Source organism: Ursus americanus, chromosome X (genome assembly GCF_024610735.1).
Source record: "Ursus americanus isolate L20-20 chromosome X, mUrsAme1.1.p, whole genome shotgun sequence".
Classification (NCBI taxonomy): Eukaryota; Metazoa; Chordata; class Mammalia; order Carnivora; family Ursidae; genus Ursus; species Ursus americanus.
The window spans coordinates 53,399,349-53,418,559 of NC_142164.1; the positions used below are offsets into that span (position 1 = coordinate 53,399,349).

At 34.8% G+C, this 19,211-nt stretch overlaps 1 protein-coding gene and 1 non-coding gene across 2 annotated transcripts in view; both read right to left on the minus strand.

Moving 5' to 3' along the window:
- DACH2 (dachshund family transcription factor 2) overlaps nucleotides 1-19,211 on the minus strand; it is an 813,807-nt gene that overhangs the window by 166,276 nt on the left and 628,320 nt on the right. The window lies entirely within an intron of this gene.
- LOC123777471 (small nucleolar RNA SNORD55/SNORD39) lies at nucleotides 18,444-18,523 on the minus strand. Its single transcript, XR_006775654.1, has one exon. It is a non-coding gene; the product is annotated as a small nucleolar RNA SNORD55/SNORD39 (small nucleolar RNA).

Below are 19,211 nucleotides of genomic sequence, written 5' to 3' on the forward strand. Positions count from 1 at the left end.
AACTTTTTGGGAAATCTCCATACTGTTTTCCAGAGTGGTTGCATCAGTTTGCATTCCCAATTACATTGTAAGAAGATTCTCTTTTCTCCCCATCCTTGGCAAACCTGCTGTTTCCCGTGTTATTATTTTTGGCATTTTGACTGCTATGAGATGATATCTCATAACAATTTTGATTGGTATTCCCCTCATGATGAGTGATGTTGAGCATCTTTTCGTGTGTCTGCTGGATATCTGGATGTTTTCTCCAGAAAAATGTCTATTCATGCCTTCTGCCCATTTCTTAGTGGGATTATTTGACTTTTGAGTGTAAGGTTTATAAATACTTTCTAGATTTTGGATTATCAGATATGTCATTTGCAAATATCTTCTCCCATTCCATAGGTTCTCTTCAAGTTTTGTTGACTGTCGCCTTCATTCTGCAGAAGTTTTTATTCTGATGAAATCTCAATAGTTTATTTTTGATGTTTCCCTTGTCTCAGGAGACATATCTAGTAAGAAGTTGCTACAGCCAATGTCAAAGAGGTGACTGGCTGTATTCTCTAGGATTAGTGGTTTCCTGTCTCACATTTAGGTCTTTCATCCATTTTGAATTTATTTTTGTGTATAATGTAAGAAAGTAGTTCAGCTTCATTCTTTTGCATGTGGCTGTCCAGTTTTCCCAACACCATTTTTTGAAAGGCCTGTCTTTTTTCTATTGGATATTCTTTCCCGCTTTTTTGAAGATTAATTGCCCATACAGTTGTAGATTCATTTCTGGGTTTCTCTTCAGTTCTATTGATCTATGTGTCCATTTTTGTGCTAGTACCATACTCTTTTGATCACTACAGCTTTGTAACATAGCTTGAAGTCTGGAATTGTGATGCCTCAAGCTTTGCTTTTCTTTTTGAAGATTGCTTAGACTATTTGTGGTCTTTTTGTGATTCCATATAAATTTTAGGATTGTTTGTTATAGCTCTGTGAGAAATGCTGGTGGTATTTTGACAGGGATTGCATTAAATGTGTAGATTGCTTTGGGTAATGTAGACATTTTAACAAAATTTTTTCTTCCAATCCATGAGCATGGAATATTTTTTTTCATTTTTTTGTCATCAATATCTTTCATCAATGTTTCATAGCTTTCAGACTACAGATCTTTTACATATTTGGTTAGGTTTATTCTTAGGTATCTTACAGTTTTTCAGACAATTGTAAATACCAGTTCCTTGACTTTTTATCTCCTGCTTCTTTATTGGTGTATAGAAATGCAGTACATTTCTGTACATTGATCCCATATCCTGAGACTTTACTGTATTTGTGTATTAGTTCTAGCAATTTTTTTGGTGGAGTCTTTGGGTTTTCTACATAGAACATAATGTGATCTGCAAATAGTGGAAGTTTGACTTCCTCCATGGTGATTTTGTTGCCTTTTATTTCTTTCTGTTGTCTGATTGCTGTGGCTAGGACTTCCAGTACTATGTCAAATACCAATGGTGAGAATGGACATCCCTGTCTTGTTCCTGACTTTGACTTTGTCAAAGCTTTTTCTGCATCTATTGAGAGGATCATATGGTTCTTGTACTTTAAAAAAATATTTAAATTCAAATTAATTAACATATAATGCATTATTAGTTTCAGAGGTAGAATTCAGGATTCATCAGTTGCATATAACACTTAGCGCTCATTACACCAAGTGCCCTCCTTAATGCCTATCACTTAGTTACCCCATCCCCCCACATCGATTGATCTGTGAATATTGAACCACTGTTGCAGCCAAGGAATAAATCCCACTTGATCATGGTGAATGATTCTTTTAATGTACTATTGGATTCATTTTGCTAGAGTTTTATTGCGAATTTTTGCATCCGTATTTATCAGGGATATTGGCTTGTAGTTTTCTTTTTTAGTGGAGTCATTGTTTTGTTTTTTGGCATCAGGGTAATGCTGGCCTCAGAATGATTTTGGGAGTTTTTCTTCCATTTCTGTTTTTTTGGAATAGTCTTGAGAAGAATAGGTATTAACTCCTTAAATGTTTGGTAGAATTCTCCTGGGAAGTCATCTGGCCATACAATTTGGTTTGTTGGGAGATTTTTGATTACTGATTCAATTTCTTTGCTGATTTCCAGTCTGTTGAAGTTTTCTATTTCTTCCTCTTTCACTTCTAGAAGTTTATGTATTTCTAGGAATTTATCCATTTTTCCAGGTTGTCCAATTTGTTCATATATAATTTTTCATAATAGTCTCTTAGAATTATATTTCTGTAGTGTTGGTTGTTATTTCTCCTCTCTCATTTATGATTTTATTTATTTGGGTCCTTTCTTTTTTTCTTTTTGGTAAGTCTGGCTAGGAGCTTATCAATTTTATTAATTTTTTCAAAGATTCATCTCCTGCTTTCATTGATCTATCCCATTGTTTTGTTTGTTTTTTGGCTTTTTTTTGCTTTTAACTTTCATATCATTTATTTCTGCTCTAATCCTTAGTATTTTTCTTCTGCTGCTGGCTTTAGGTTTCATTTGTTGCTTTTTTTCCAGCTCCTTTAGATGCAAGGTTAGGTTGTTTATTTGAGGTTTGTCTTGCTTCTTCACATAGGCCTGTACTGCTATGTACTTCCCTCTTAGGACCACTTTTGTTGCATTACAAAGATTTTAAAACATTGCATTTTCATTTTCATTTGTTTCATGTATTTTTTTATTTCCTCTTTGATTTCCTGGTTGACGCATTTATTGCTTAGTACCATGTTGTTTAACTTCCATGTATTTCTGGTCTTTCCAAATTTTTTCTTGTGCTTGACTTCATGCTTCATAGTGTTGTGTTCAGAAAATAGGCCTGGTATGATCTCAATCTTTTTGTTAATTGTTGAGGCCTGATTTGTGACCTAGTATGTGATCTATTCTGGAGAATGTCCCATGTGCACTCAAAAATAATGTGTATTCTGCTACTTTAGGATGAAATTCTCTGAATCTATCTGTTAAGACCATCTGATCCAGTGTGATATTCAAAGCCATTGTTTCCTCGATGATTTTCTTCTTAGATGACCTGTCCATTGATGTTAAGTCCCCTACTATTATTGTATTATTATCAATGAGTTTCTTTATGTTTGTTATTAATTTTTTATATATTTTAGTGCTTCCATATTGGGCGTATAAATACTTGCTATTGTTAGATCTTCTTGTTGGATAGTCCCTTTATTATGATGTGGTGCTCTTCTTCATCTCCTGTACAGTTTTTGGTTTAGAATCTAGTTTGTCTGAAATAAGTATGGCTACTCCAGCTTTCTTTTGATGTCCATTTGCATGATATATGTTTTTCCATCTCTTCACTTTCAATCTGCAGGTGTCTTTAGGTTTAAAATATGTCTCTTATGGGCAGCATATAAATCAGTCTAATTTTTTTATAATAATAGTTTTTTATTATATTATGTTAGTCACCATACAGTACATCCCGGGTTTTTGATGTAAAGTTCAATGATTCATTAGTTGCATATAACACCCGGTGCACCATGCATTACGTGCCCTCCTTACTACCCATCATTTTTTTATCCATTCTGACACCCACTATCTTTTAATCAGAGCATTTAGTTCATTTACATTCAGAATAATTGATAGATATGTTTTTAGTGCCATTTTATTACTTGTTTTGTCATCGTTTCTTGAGATTTTCTTTGTTCCTTTCTTGTCTTTTTCACTTTTGGTACTTCCTTTCCACTCAGAGTCCCTTTTAATATTTTTTGCAGGGCCGTTTTAGTAGTCACAGCTCCTTTAGTTTTTGTGTGTCTGGGAAACCCTTTATCTCTCCTTCAATTGTGAACAATAGCCTTGTTGACTAGAGTATTCTTGGCTGCAGATATTTCCTATTCGGCACATTGAATATATCATGCTAGTCTTCTTTGGCTTGCCACATTTCTGTGAGAGATATGTAGCTATCCTTATGGGTCTTCTCTTGTAAGTTAGGGGCTTCTTTTGTCTTGATGCTTAGGATTTTTTCTTTATCACTTTTTGGGGGGGGAATTTAATTATAATATGTCTTGGTGTTGGCCCACTTTTGTTGATTTTGATGGTAGATCTCTGCCTCCTGGATCTGGATGTCTGTTTCCTTCCCCAGATTAAGAAAGATTTTAGCTATTATTCCTCAAATAAATTTTCTGCTCCCTTTTCTTTCTCTTCTTCTGGGACTCCTATAATATGAATGCTATTACTTTTGATGGAATCACTGAGTTCCCTAAATCTATTCTTTTTTTTAAAAATATTTTTTATTATATTATGTTAGTCACCATACAGTACATCCCTAGTTTTTGATGTAATGTTGCATGATTCATTACTTGCATATAACACCCATTGCGCCACGCAATACATGCCCTCCTTAATACACATCACCAGCCTATCCCATTCCCCTGCCCATTTCCCTCTGAAGCCCTCAGTTTGTTTCCCAGAGTCTATAGTCTCTCATGGTTCATTCCCCCTTCTGTTTACCCCCCCTTTCTTCTTCTCTTTCTTCTCCTACCGATCTTCCTACTTCTTATGTTCCATAAATGAGTGAAACTATATGCTAAATCTATTCTCTTGATCTATAATTCTTCTTTCTCTCATGTTCAGCTTCATTATTTCCAATTTTATCTTCTATATTACTTATTCATTCCTCTGCTTCTTCCATCCTTGTGTCATTGTACCAGTTTGTTTTGAGTCTCAGTCATTGCAATTTTCATTTCTGAACTTTTTTCAACTCTTTTCTCTCTGCAATAAGGGCCTCCCTGAAGTCTCCCATTCTTTTCTTAAGCTGAGCGAGTATCCTTATGATCATTATTTAAAATTCCCCAACAGGGTTATTAGTTATATCTGTTCTGCTTAGATCTCTGGTTATGACCTTATCGTGTTGTTTCATTTAGGATGAATTTCTCTGTATTGGTATTTTGTCTAAGTCTCTGTCTTCTCTGTGTTAGAAAGCTGGTTATGTTTCCTGCTTCCGAGAGTAATGGCTTTATGCAGAGCAGTCATATAGTTTACAGGGCCTGGCACTTCAGGGAGAGTCTCTTGTGTGTGCTGCATGCACTCTGCTGCTATATTTAGGCTCCTCTATCATTCAGGCCAGTTGCCTGCAGAGGCTCCCTTGCCTGCCACGGGAAGTGTTTGGTCTGTGGCCAGAGTGTTGCATGTTTTAACTAAGTGTGCTCTGGCGTGCTTGTCAAATGAGACCTGATGCTGCTTCCTCTAGAAGTGAAGGCCTGCAGAAGTCTCTGGTTGGGTGATGTGGTGTGGTCAGGGGTTTCTGCTGTCTTCTGGGGAAGGGGCCCACTATGCTGGGATTGAAGCGTACTTGACCGAGAAGGGCAGTACTGGCAGAATGCAAGGGAGTTGGACCTGGTGAAAGCTGGTTAGGCAGCCAGTGTCAGGGCTGTGCTGTTTACTGAAGGTGGTTCTGTGTTTATGCTGAAGGACGGTGAAGGGAAATGGAGCCAGTTAGCTCCTTTGTCACTAGAGAGGGGTTTCAGTGTTTGTTGCTCTCAGCAAGCATTCTGAGAAGAAGGAATAATCTCACCTGTGTGTGTCCCAGGCATTTTTCAGATGGCTGTCTTCACACTGACTGCCACTCTGTTGTTTGACTGCCTTCTCTCCAGGAGCAGCCCAGGGCCCTTCAGGTTCTATCCCAGTCCAGCTTGCCAACTTTTCAAACTCCAGGCTTTAGAGATGTGGTGTAAGCAGGAGCTGCACTGGTTTTTGGGGGAAGGATCTCAGTGTGCTGGGACTGAGGGAAGTCTGCCTGAGGGTAGGTGCACCAGAGCACAGTGATGTTGGACTTGGAGCAAGCAGCTAGGAAGCCAGTGTTGGGGCTGAGCAGCCCTCAGAAGGTGGCTCTGCATTTATGCTGAAGGGCGAGGGAGAGAATTGGCACCAGCCAGCTCCTTTGTCCCTGGAGAGGCATCTCTGTGAATGCTACCTCTCATGGATGTGCTCCAGAAGAGCAATAATCTCCCCACTGCATGCACCAGGCATTCCTCAGAAGTTGCCACCTCCCCCTGTGTTGTTTGCCTACCTTTTCTCCAGGAGTAGGGCAGTACCCTCAGGGCTCTAGCCCAGCCAAGGCTGCTGACATCAAAAAAGTCTTTAAGCACCACTGGTTACAAAAACTCATAAAAATCAACCCCTCTCATTTTCCCAGACAATGGCTTTGGGGATATATTCTCCCTGTGTGTTCCCTGTGTTCTTCTCTCTTACTTTTCTCCCTGGCCAGAGCTCCCTCCCCTCTGCAGCATCTGTGATAGGTTTTTCCACAAAACCATGTCTCCGCACTTTCTATCTTCCTCGATGTGGCCTTTTCTCTCCCTCTGGCTGTGAAGTTTGTTCTGTCAGTCCTCAAGTTGATTTCTTGAGTATTCAGAATGATTTGACAGTTATCTAGTTGTGTTTGAGTGATGAGATTATGTTAGGGACCTCCTATTAACTTAGCTCCTTCTGACCACTTTTTAATTGGGTTGTTTGTGGTGTTGTTGTTGTTGGGTTTTTTTTTTTTGATGTTGAGTTGTATGTTCCATTAATTCTAACTAAACTAACTCTTATTTAATGGACAACACAATCACAGATTGAAGATAATGCAAGCACAGGAAAAGAGCAATAAAATAGCTGAAGTGATACTTCTACTTCTTGTAGGAACTCTTTGTCACCTCCATTAAGAAGTAAAAATATTGTTAAGGTCTTCAAATTAGACAGGTTACTTGTATTTCTCATAGATATTAGTATATATTTTAAAGCTTTTATATCATTAATAAATAAAATACATTAATTGAAGTCCTGCTTTTAATCTTAGGCTCACCATTTAATTTTTATCTTGTGTACAAATATTAGCACATATATATAGGTCATAATTCAATTATGCATATTAAGAGAACAGGCTCATTATTTACCTGATGATGTGCATGAACAAAAGACTTTAGGCAACTGTCTTAAATTAAAATAATAATAATAATAATAATAATAATAATAAAGGGAACACAAACAAACCTCTTTACACAATCAATCAGAAATCTTCACAAAATATGTATTCACAATATTAAATTTTACAATTTTTCATTTTCTTACGCACTAGATTTATGGTCTATAAACCTACTGTTAACATAAGTTAATTACTCCTTCTATTACACTATTAATTTAACCAAATAATCAATACTTTTGAAGCTAATGAGTTAGAACTAAAAGGAAAAGACATGACTGGACATACAGAATTGAGCAGAATAATTCATCTTTTCTGTTTTTTAGTCCCTCTTAATGGTGATATACATAATTATTTTATGTGTGCCTTTGATAATATGTGTAATATTATACACATATAATATCATCCCTACAAGCATTAATACTTTCCTGTCAGAGTAATCCTTGCGAGTATAAAAAAATTATTTGGAGGAACCAAAAAGTGGTCTCTACCCAAAAGAATTAATTTTGCCCATAAAGTTAAAATGAGGCCATTTTGATCTTTTTTTAGTAAATGAGGAGAGTTAACTACTACACATACAACAACTTTTCTTGTTAGGATACCAGCCTATCTATTTGTATGCCTTCAAGTGGTGAGGTTAGCGTCATCTCGACTGGCAGTTGTCAACTGGCAAAGGTCTATGAAAAATAGTGTCAGATAGAAACAGATGCAAAATAGAGAGGGAAGAACTGTATTCTTCCAAAATTATAATAGCATAGTAGAATGAGAATCAGACAGACCTGGGGTTGAATCTTGGTTCCTCCAATTAATAGCTATGGGTTTTGAAAGAATATTAAAGCTTTTTAAGCTTAGTTTCCTAAATTGAATATGGAGATAATAGTATCCACTTACTCTATGGTTGTCTTAAGGATTAAATGAGATAGAACATGTATAACACTTAGCACAGTATCTGCGGACATATTAAACACTAAATAAGTATAACCTGTTATCATTTCAATTATTTTAGAATATAAAGGGCAAAGTAAAATATTTTCAGTTATTAACATCATTAACTTGTCCACAGGATAAATACATTTTTAACAATACTACCAACCTGATGAAGATCACCAGTGATCCCAATAATTAAATAGATAATCCACAAAGGTGAAAATCCATTATTTTTGCAGGTAGCACATTTATTTGCATTACCATATGCATTTTAACATATTGTCCTTAAAATGAACTGTATAATCTGCTATGTTAAACCACTGAAAATAAAGAACTCCAGATATGACTTTACTGGGTTACTTCCAACAACATATCAAGTGTTTCAGCAGATGTAATTACTGCCAGCCTTGCCAAAGATTTGAAATGTGCCCATTAATTCAGCAATTCCCAATCTGTCCATCAGTCAGTCATACTTAAAAAATATGCCTATCACCATGTAGGTGAAGGAATACATTGATAATTATACAATAAAATCCCCTTGAATATTGAAATGTATACTCCATTTTTTCTTAAAAATATCATATTACCTAAATCAAACTTTGTTCTAGAAGCAGATAGAAGGAGAAGATACAAAAATATTGGGCATTTCTGAAAGTGTATTTTTTTTCATAAAAAAAAGAGTGCATTAAGGAGGGTACATGAGATCTAAACAACCATGTATAGCATGGTCTCCTCTTGGAAAAGCAGAGGGAGATGGTTCTTTTTTCTCTTTCCCTCTGTACAGAGGAGATTGAGTTTGTCTGGTAGACAGTAGGTATTAATCCTAGGATTTCTGGAAAGAAGAACCATAAGAAAAAGCAACATATTTAATGAGATGGAATAAGCACTAAAGTGAGAAGAATGTTGTAGGAGATGGAAATGAATAATTATAGAATGAAAGTAACAATAACAATATATAACAATTATAAATTTGACAAGAAACATTTACTAGGTCTACATTCATGATGCCTATGGATGTATGTAATGAGTCTTTCACTTCTAATATGAAAGGACTTGTGACTTACTGCTGATAGTATCAAAGAGGTTAATAAATGCACTTTATCACTATGTTGACTAAAACTACAATTAGTCGTTACGAGTCACTACTTAGAAAAAATTACAATATATAAGTCTAATATCTATGGGAATCATATTTATTTAGCCCCTAAATTGTGCCAGAAAAATGTTCAAGGCACATTGAGCACTTGATATGTGACAGAAACTATTCATCTAGTCCTCACAACCCTATATAGTGAGTACTATGATCAGTCACACTATATAGAAAAAACCTGAGCTTGAAAAGATAAAGTAATTTGTCCAAGCTCACATAGCCAGTAAGGAATTGTATTAAAACAGGCTCCAGAAACACACACATGAAACCACTATTTATCAATGTTGTTTATATAAGACATATTGGCATTAATATTTTTAACTAAACCTTTCATTGTGAATGGGAATGATACTGTTTCAACTCTGAGAAGCAAAATGAGGCACTTTGTGAAGAAAACTGAGAAAGTAGTAGTTTCAAAGGCAGTCTTACTAGACTAGGCTGAGATCCGTAATGAGCAGATCTGAGTCATGTATATATGAACCACATCTTCTATAACATTCTCAATGGGAAAAAACAGAGCTTTTTCATTAAGGTCAGGAACATGACAGGGGTGCCCACTCTCACCACTATTGTTCAGCATAGTACTAGAAGTCCCAGCCTCAACAATCAGAAAACAAAGAGAAATAAAAGGCATTCAAATTGGCAAAGGAGAAGTCAAACTCTCTCTCTACACAGATGACATGATACTTTATGTGGAGAGCCCAAAAGACTCCGCCCCCAAATTACTAGAACTCATATAGCAATTCAGCAACATAGCAGGATACAAAATCAATGCACAGGCCCCTCATTTAAAAGCAAGTCTTAAAAATACATGTCATGTATGCTACCTCTGGGTATTATTTTCTCTGTATTTTGAAAACAAGTATGGGACTGCAAAATATCAAAGGGGAAAAAAGCCAACTTGATTCCTGAAAAGAAAAAAAAAAGTGGAAAAATAATGGTATTCCTTGGAAGTCAATCACTTTTGAAAAGAGGATGGATCATATAAGAACTAATGCCACAGTTGAAAAGAATCATTCAGGTGGATAAGGCAGCATTACTGCATCCAATATAATTGTCAAAACAGAGGGGAGGGGGGTGGGGGAATGGGATAGACTGGTGATGGGTAGTAAGGAGGGCACGTATTGCATGGTGCACTGGGTGTTATATGCAACTAATGAATCATCGAACTTTACATCGGAAACCAGGGATGTACTGTATGGTGACTAACATAATATAATAAAAAATCATTTAAAAAAACCCACTTGTTTCATCTTCAGAAAAAGACACTAAAAGTCATGGGCTTAAAGTTATGAAAATATATCTAATTCAAGGGGCACCTGGGTGGCACAGCGGTTAAGCGTCTGCCTTCGGCTCAGGGCGTGATCCTGGCGTTATGGGATCAAGCCCCACATCAGGCTCCTCCACTATGAGCCTGCTTCTTCCTCTCCCACTCCCCCTGCTTGTGTTCCCTCTCTCACTGGCTGTCTCTATTTCTGTTGAATAAATAAATAAAATCTTTAATATATATATATATATATCTAATTCAAAATACAATAAAAATATCTTAAGTAGAGAGAACTATATAGATAGTGATATAGATAGATTAAAATGCATATTTTCATAGCTGCATTTTTTGATATTATATTATTTATATGTTTACCATATCATAAAGAAACAAATTCAAGAAAATCATATCAAGCATGATGGAATGGAGTCAGACATACATACAGATTTATGAGTGTAAAACATACAATCTCAGCTGTCTATGAACTGAGGTCTAGATAAAGAAATATCCTGTTTTAAAACCAAGATAAATGAGGGCTTCAGAGGGGATAGGCCAGTGATGGGTATTAAAGAGGGCACATATTGCATGGTGTACTGGATCTTATATGCAAGTAATGAATCATGGAACTTTACATCAAAAACTAGGGATGTACTGTATGGTGACTAACATAACATAATAAAAAATTATTATAAATAAAAAATAAAAATAAAAAAATAAAACCAAGTTAAATGAGTCATTATGAATTAAATAATTAAAATAAATTTACTTAGAAAAACCACTAAGATTGTTAGAAGAAAATAATGATGAATGTAGTTAAGATATCCACTAAATTTTTAAGTGATCAAGGAGAAGCACTATTATTTGGTCTCCAAATGGCCATTCAATGCACCACAGGCAGGATAGTTTTAAAAAAAACACTGTCTGATAATTGGACTCCAGATATTTCCTTTGAATACATTTTTGAAAGAAAGAGATAAAATATTGTGTAAAAATACTTAATAATAATCATTAAGCTGCAATTTTTAATAAATATATTACATATAATATATATATAGTGCAAATATTTCAAAACATGATTACATATTCTGCAAAAAGAGCTAGATGATCCTTAGTTACCTTTAACAAGTTTTATTTTATCAGGAGCGGTGCAATAGTTAGAAAAGTTTTAGAACCTTTCGGTTATATTTCAATACTCTTTTTCAAAATTCAGCAATATATGGAGGTACAAAATTGATCTTAAAATTATACAATTTAATGCTCAGAATTTTTAATTAAAAATTGAATTTTTACATTTTTGAATTATTTGAATTGGTCTCTTCATGGCATGTATGGTATGCTCAGAAAAGAGGGATAGAATTTAAACAAATGAGTCTATTTTGCTCATTCATTTGCATAATTCAATGTATATTTACAATGGGATTCTCTATTTATTGTTCTCAGCCTACTAAACCCCAACACATAACCTCCATTAAGGTCAGACTCATTCCTGTAAGGATGAAAGGTTAAATATGCACTGACACACCACACACCTCAGCTTTTAAGGGCTAGCAGTGCAGCAAAGGTAGCAAAAGATGTCTGGTACTTTTGGCCAATTTACAAACTTTTGTTTCCAAGACTGACAATCTGGCATAATGAATACATATAGAAAAAAATAATATCACCTATGCCTCACACTGAAAGCAAAGTATTTATGTTACAGTTTAATAGTAACTTTTCAGTTTTATAAAGTAATAGTAGCTCCAGAGTTATTGACATTATAATACTATAGACAATTGAACTGTTTGGATTTTGTCTATAATATTTTTTGCATTAAGCTGTCAACAGTAATAATGTTTTTCCCAGGTTGTGGAACAGAAAACAGCACAGATCCAAACTCTAAATTTAGGGTGAACTGTTGATACATCAGTGTGGGGACAATTTATCCTATGCTTTCACACAAATTTCCTAAACTGGCCCAACCTAATGGTGCACAGTACAAAGTAGCCTTGGAATTTGGGTTTCAAATAAGGAGCCTCAAGAGTTAGTTTGGGAAGAAAAAGCTAGATATTATTATTTTCCAAGCTCAAGTAACAACTCAATTCATACATGTTTCCTTCATGCAGTCTTATATTTTATAAAATAAATATGCCAAATTTAAACTATTGAAGAAACTAAGATGTGAAGGAATATTTCTGGGATGTAACTTAGATAGGATAGTGTAGGAGATAGATGATGATGTAAGATACAGTTACCCAGGAGTAGCCTAAGAAGAGAAAGATAAAAGGACATAGAGATCTGGAACCTTGGAATGCCATGGAAGCAGGCAGCTTCATAGTTTTGTCCACTTTTCCCCTTCTCTATCACTGACAAAAGGAATCAAATTTGTGGTCATTCCATTGAATTCAACAGCTAATGTGTATGTGACAGATACACACTCCCTAAGCAGGGCTGTGTTATAGAAAAAGCCAAAGATAAATCCGCTAGCACTTGTTAAAATATCTTTGGCTTGATAATAAGATACACTAAAGTGGCCTATTTTATTTTATATTTCATTTTAAAGGTTGTTATTTATTTATTATTTCTCTCACCCATTACATCTTTGTAATAATATCTGTAGCTCATAGGCTTCTGAGGATTAATTTCATAAAAACATATTTGTTATGTAATTATTTTGGCAAATCAACAAATTTGTTGATCAAATGAAAAGAATTCTTTTTTAGATTTCCATTACAGATATTTTGTAAATGATGCAAAAAAATGATTTTTATTCTTTTATTTTTCCCAAATAAAGAATTTAAATGTTTTCTCACTGACATGTGTGTTTTTTTTTTTTATGTTCACTTTGTTTTCCAATTTTAAAGCGTATTTTCAATTTGGAAATAAACACAATAAATATTGCACAGTCTGTTATTTGATAGGAAAAAAAATAAATGATATTATATCTTTGAATACAGAATGTGTGTTCCTTGCTTCAAATGAAAATAGACCATTTATTACCATAAAATATCATGGCATGAAAGGATTTCATGGCTACAGTGCTCAATGGGAATACACTATCTAAAAATGTATTAATCTTTTGAGATGTGAACACCTGCACCTTTGTATTTTTTCTTTAAAATATGCGTTACACTTTTACTATGTACCACCTTGATTATCTTTAGGAAAAAATATTAACAGCTTGCATCCTCATACCAATGCCCAGTTACAAATTCCAAATGTTTTGTCACATTTCTTGTGAGCAATGCCATCTGCCAGAGGTGGCATTTCATGGCTATTTACTCTGACTCCCTCCAAGAATTCATCTGCCACTATCTAATGCTGCCTGAATAAAGGGGATTAAGACTCTGATACAACAGAGACTATTGATAATTTGGTATAATTGGGAAGAAATGAAGATAAATGAGGTTGAGAATGGAGAGGCAATTAGTTGAGCCGCCTGTACAGCTGTGTTCTCAGCCTAGCTCCCCTGGCCTTTTCTTCAGTGAGGTATGTGCAAATTAACCATAATGACAAATACACACTTTCCAAAGCTCTTGTACTTTGTAAAACTTGAGAATTCACTTTTCACTTCTGATAACTGAGTTAGTTGTTTGGTAAAGTTGTTTTAACATGGTCTTTTAATGTCCATATCACACAGGACTACTGCACCTGCTATACTTTAGGAATAATCCACCCTACACCCTATTTCCTTGTTCTCAGTTGATGTCAGGCTACTGTTTACAACCTCAGTACATTGAGGATCTAAAGCCTATTTTGCCTTAATTGTAGTCCGGTGTTTAGGACAGAGTGGCAATGTTTTCCTTTTTACATGATTAGAAGCCAAGAGTTGATGAAAAGAAGCTTCTCTTTTGATTTTAGGAATATAGTCTGCAAATAGCATCCTTTTTGAGAGTTTTCAATGAAAAGGTAGAGCCTGCTTTATAAACCAGCTCTAATGGATCTTTAGAGACTGGCAAAACCAATATTTTCATGGATGAAATTTACATATTCATATTAAGGTCATTATTATTATGCTTCCTAAATGAAAATGGCAACTCAGCAAAAAATTAACTACAAAAAAATTTTAGGCACTGATTAACTTAATTCTAAGATCCCTTCTCCTAACCACAGAAATGGTTATACCAGGTATTTGGTTAAGATGCTTTCATAGGAACTAAATATTTTGAGGTCTGGTATTTTGATTGGTAGTTTTTCCTCTATTTTGTCATTGAAATTATTCTTATTATTTCTTGTGTTTAATAAAAAATTGTATCACTGTGTGCCTCTCTATTGTTAGTCCTTGTGAGAAAACAATAAATCTGCACTGTTTTAGAATATGTAACTGTACTAATAGAGCGTAGGGTGATGGATTTCTCCCCACATTACAAAAAGGGATGTATCAAGAAAATAAACCCTTCCTCAGTTTTGATTTGTTTCACTCACTTAAGAAACTAGCCTAAAATTATTTATGTCAAAACAAACAGTATACTAGTTACAAATGCTTATCAACTCAGGCAAATGTGTCTAGTAGGATGACTCTTTAAGGTTATATCCTTATTTCTTGAACATCACCAAATTAACCTTTTGATAGTTTCTATCTGAACTGCCCAAAATGGTAGCCATTAGCCAAACGTTGTTATTTAAATTATTTAAATAAATAAAAGTAATAATTCAATTCCTCAATCACAATAGCCACATTTCAAGTGCTATATTAGTCAAATGTGCATGGTGATTATCATATTGGACAGCATGGAAAATAATTTTCATCATTACAGAAAGCTCTGTTGGTCAGTACTGGTCTATATTTCATACTTACTATCTTCCCATTAACACAAATAAGTCAGATTGAACTGTGGACAAAACTATGAATTTAAGAACAAATAAATCAAATACTGAATCTTCAATTTACAAAAAAGTTCAGGGGGTGCCAGAGTGGCTCAGTTGGTTAAGTGTCTGACTCTTGATTTTGGCTCAGGTCATGATCTCAGGGTCATGGGATTGGGCCCCGTGTTGGGCTCCACACTTAGCCCAGAGTCCGCTTGTCCTCTGCTCTTCTGCTCCTCCCCCCAAAAATAAATAAATAAAATCTTTAAAAAAAAGAATTTGGAATTCCTTTAATTTCCTCATTATGAGAGTAAGAAGCTCCAGTTTAAATAGCTTCAGTTGATAAACAATTAGAAAAACATTATGGTGTGTTTACAAAGCACCCATGTCTTTTTAAGGCTTTAGAAAACTTTAGCAAAGTTTATTCTTTTCTCCCTTATGCTGCACCTTTTATTTCCATGATTTATTCATTACATTACTGGAAGCCTGTATCTCTCTTTCCCCTTCACATATTTTGCCCATCCCCTCCACAACCATTAGTTTATTTTTTTATAGGTCTGGTCCTACTTTTTGTTTGTTTAGTCATTTGTTTTTTTAGATTCTACATAGGAGTGAAATCATATGGTATTTGTTTTTCTCAGTCTGACTTATTTCACTTAGCATAATACCCTCTAGGTTCATCCATGTTGCCACAAATGGCAATAGGTCATCCTTTTTATGGCTGTATAATATTCTATTGTAGTATTCCTTAGCTACATCAGTGCCATTTTATCCACAATTCTCCTCAAATGAATCCATTAACCAACATATGAAGTGTGACAATGACAAGCCATCAGAAAGAAGTCTTACATTATCAATTCTGAAAGGAGATGACTGTGATATGCTACAATTTCTAAGGACAGTTTTAGAAATTAATAATCTGCTTAACTGGTCTGAAAATATTATATGTATTAGTACACTAGTTCATCATACTATTTAATGTATGCAGTAATATAATTCCAAAGAAAATCAGAACACATTAATATTTTTGTCAGAATTTTTTTTATTGAGATATGTCTTTTAAAAGAATTTACTGAACATTTAAATATTTTTAATGGGACTGATGCTCTGGGTTTATAATAGAATTCAGAGACTAAGGTACAATATATACAATTCTTATTTATAGGCAGTTTTTCTGTAGATATGTTATTATATAATTTTTATATTTTTAAGTTACAAAGACTGCTGATTTAAGACCTATAGCACCTGGATTTATTGTTAAATATTTTACCATCAATTATTATGATTGCAGTTATTACCAAATAGATAGTAGACTCATAGAACATTAGTATATTTCCAACCTCCCAACTGATGATTAAATTCCCACCGAAAGTCCAGCTATCCTCATTCTACCTCCCCCGGGTCTCAGTTTCCCTTTATGTAAAATGATGGAGTTGAGCTGGATGATCTCGCAGGTACATTCCAGCTCTGACATTCTATAATTCTTTAAGTTGTTTCTAAAAATAAATATTTCCTTTCAAATAAGTAGTGTAAGAAAACAAGAAATTAAACACAAAATTTTAGGGAGTGCTTACCTTTGGTGGGGAGGCAGAAGTAGAGGAAAAGGGATGGACATATAAATAGATGCAAGTTTTTGATAATGTTTTAGTTCTTGAGTTGCATGGTGTGTTCACTGACATTTATATTATTGTACTTTATAATTTGCATATGTGTTACATATTTTTACATTTGAATTTTAAAAATATATAATAAAGGGAAAAATACAATAGCATTTGGATGCTCCATTTGGTTCTAAGAAGCAAATTATTTAACAGTAGTGTTACATGAGTGTGTAGAGCAAGACTTCTTTTAAGCAAATACTGATGGGATAGGAGTAAATGATATGTCCAGATTCCCAGAGTGTACAAAGCTAGCTTGAAGCTGTTATTTCTTTATAAGATAGAAATCTTGTATTTTCAAATAAGACAAACCAAAATCTAGAAAAGTAACTGATTTGTAATTTGTGCAATGTCATTCTTAAGGAGAAAAGATAAACACTGGATACCCAAAATATTTCTATTCACAATGATGTTATTTACCCTTAATAAGCTCAACATCTTAATGAGTAGTCTTGATTTATATCGAACATCATTGTAGTATTGATTTACATTGAACATCATTCTAGTCTGCTCTTTTGACCATTCAGCTGTAAAAGATGAAAAAACAACCATACAGGGGCACCTGGGTGACTCATTTGTTTAAGTGTTGGGCTTTGGCTCAGGTCATGATCTCATGGGTTGTGGGACTGAGGCCCACAACTGGCTCCATGCTCAGTGGGTAGTCTGCTTGAAGATACTCTCCATCTGCCCATCTCCCCACTCACACACATTCTTTCACTCAAATAAATAAATAAATCTTTTAAAAAACAAAACAAAAACAAACAAACAAAAAAACAAGCATACATATACACCAGTAAAAATCAGTTCAAGATGGAGCAAGCTCAACAGTGAAGCGTTTACAACCTTCTTTTCTGGTAAAACACTTGGACATTTACAGTGAATTGTGACTTTCAAAGTTGTCAAATGAGAGATTGTGGCTAGGTAAGGATAAGTGATTTCTCTTTTGAGTGTCTGTAAAGGTGATTTTCAAACAACAGTAATAAATGATGCCCTCTGAATGCATATGTAAAAATGAACCAGTGATGAAGCTTGGCTGTCACTGAAAGTGCAAAGAAAAGACCAGAAGGTTGCAAGAAGTCTTTACAGTTCTGGGGAACTATGTAAGAAACAAAATTATCCAAAGATCCTTCTTCTATAACAATTTTGGTGTCAATGTTAATAAGCTAAAAGTAGCTAAATTGATATTACTAAATTAATGCTTTTTTTCCTTAGCACAATGCATAGATTTTAACAGAAAAGCTAATGTGGAATATAGCTGATCTTCATTGAATTAGCAGCTATCACATATATACAATTAGGATCACTGAGAATTGTGATGCTAGAAAATAATTATATTTATTTCTAGCTTTATCTAGTCCATTTTATACTCATATAATATATATGAGATAGTCTTTTATCAGTGTACTACATAAAATTCAATTAGGTCACTAAAAATTGAACATTCAATGCAAGTGAATATGTTTTAGGCATTTGGATTGTGAGGCTATTACTATTGACATCCTTAATATATCTTTTTAAAAACACCCTATTCCCATTTCTTTCTGTTACCAGCAATTCTGTCTGCACCAAATGGATAGAGAGCATTGACTCCACAATGTAGCCACAATAAGGGGTGAATGAAAATATGCTGGTTAGTTTGGTCATCACAACATTGTCCATGCCCTATTCCTTCATGTCCTAGATAAGAAGAGAAACAAATTCTAATTTGTGCTTATAGCAACAGTATATTTCAGCTGAAAGTTCTTAAATGATCTTTTCCCCCCACATGCTTAGCTTCCCAATTTTGGCTCCCCCATTGCACCCTAAGGAGTTTACAGCATTAGCGAGGTGTCGTCATCAACTAAATGATCTTTGTTTGTTTGTTTTTGTTGTTGTTTTCTTTTTTCGTATTTCAATTCAATTGACCAACATATAGTACATCATTAGTTTCAGATGTAGTGTTCAATAATTCATCAGTTGTGTATAACAACCAGTGCTCATGACTTCACATTAAATGATCATGTTTTGGATGGACAAAACTGAGATTCACACAGATGAGAATTAAGATCATACTATCACATAGTGGCTGAACTGCTAAAACCTCTTTCTATTCATCGGTCAAAAAGATAGGTAGAGAGGTGTGTCCACATTAGGACACAGGGGTTCTTACAACGAGTGGACCACAAAAACTGGGGTTTAAGAAGTCTGCACCATGGCTGGTGTTGAGTCTGGTGGGCATTGCAATGCTCCTGTGGAGGAGGGCAGAAGCCCAGGAGCAGATGGTGTCATTAGAGACTCCCCTGAGATGCACTGGGAGAGAGAGTCCCCCCTTCTTAGAGTGCATCTGGGAAAGGTGGTATTGCCTCTCAGGGGACAAAAGACCTGGTGGACACCATTGTTCCACTCTACCCCTTAAGCTTAGGGGTAGAGACACTTGCCAAGGGCAGCTTATCTGGTCTTGGGCTTTTTGCTGTGCTTTACTCTAAACTCAACTCCTACACATTGGTGCAACTGCCCTTCTGGGACAAACTGTCACCAGCTCCAGTGTGGC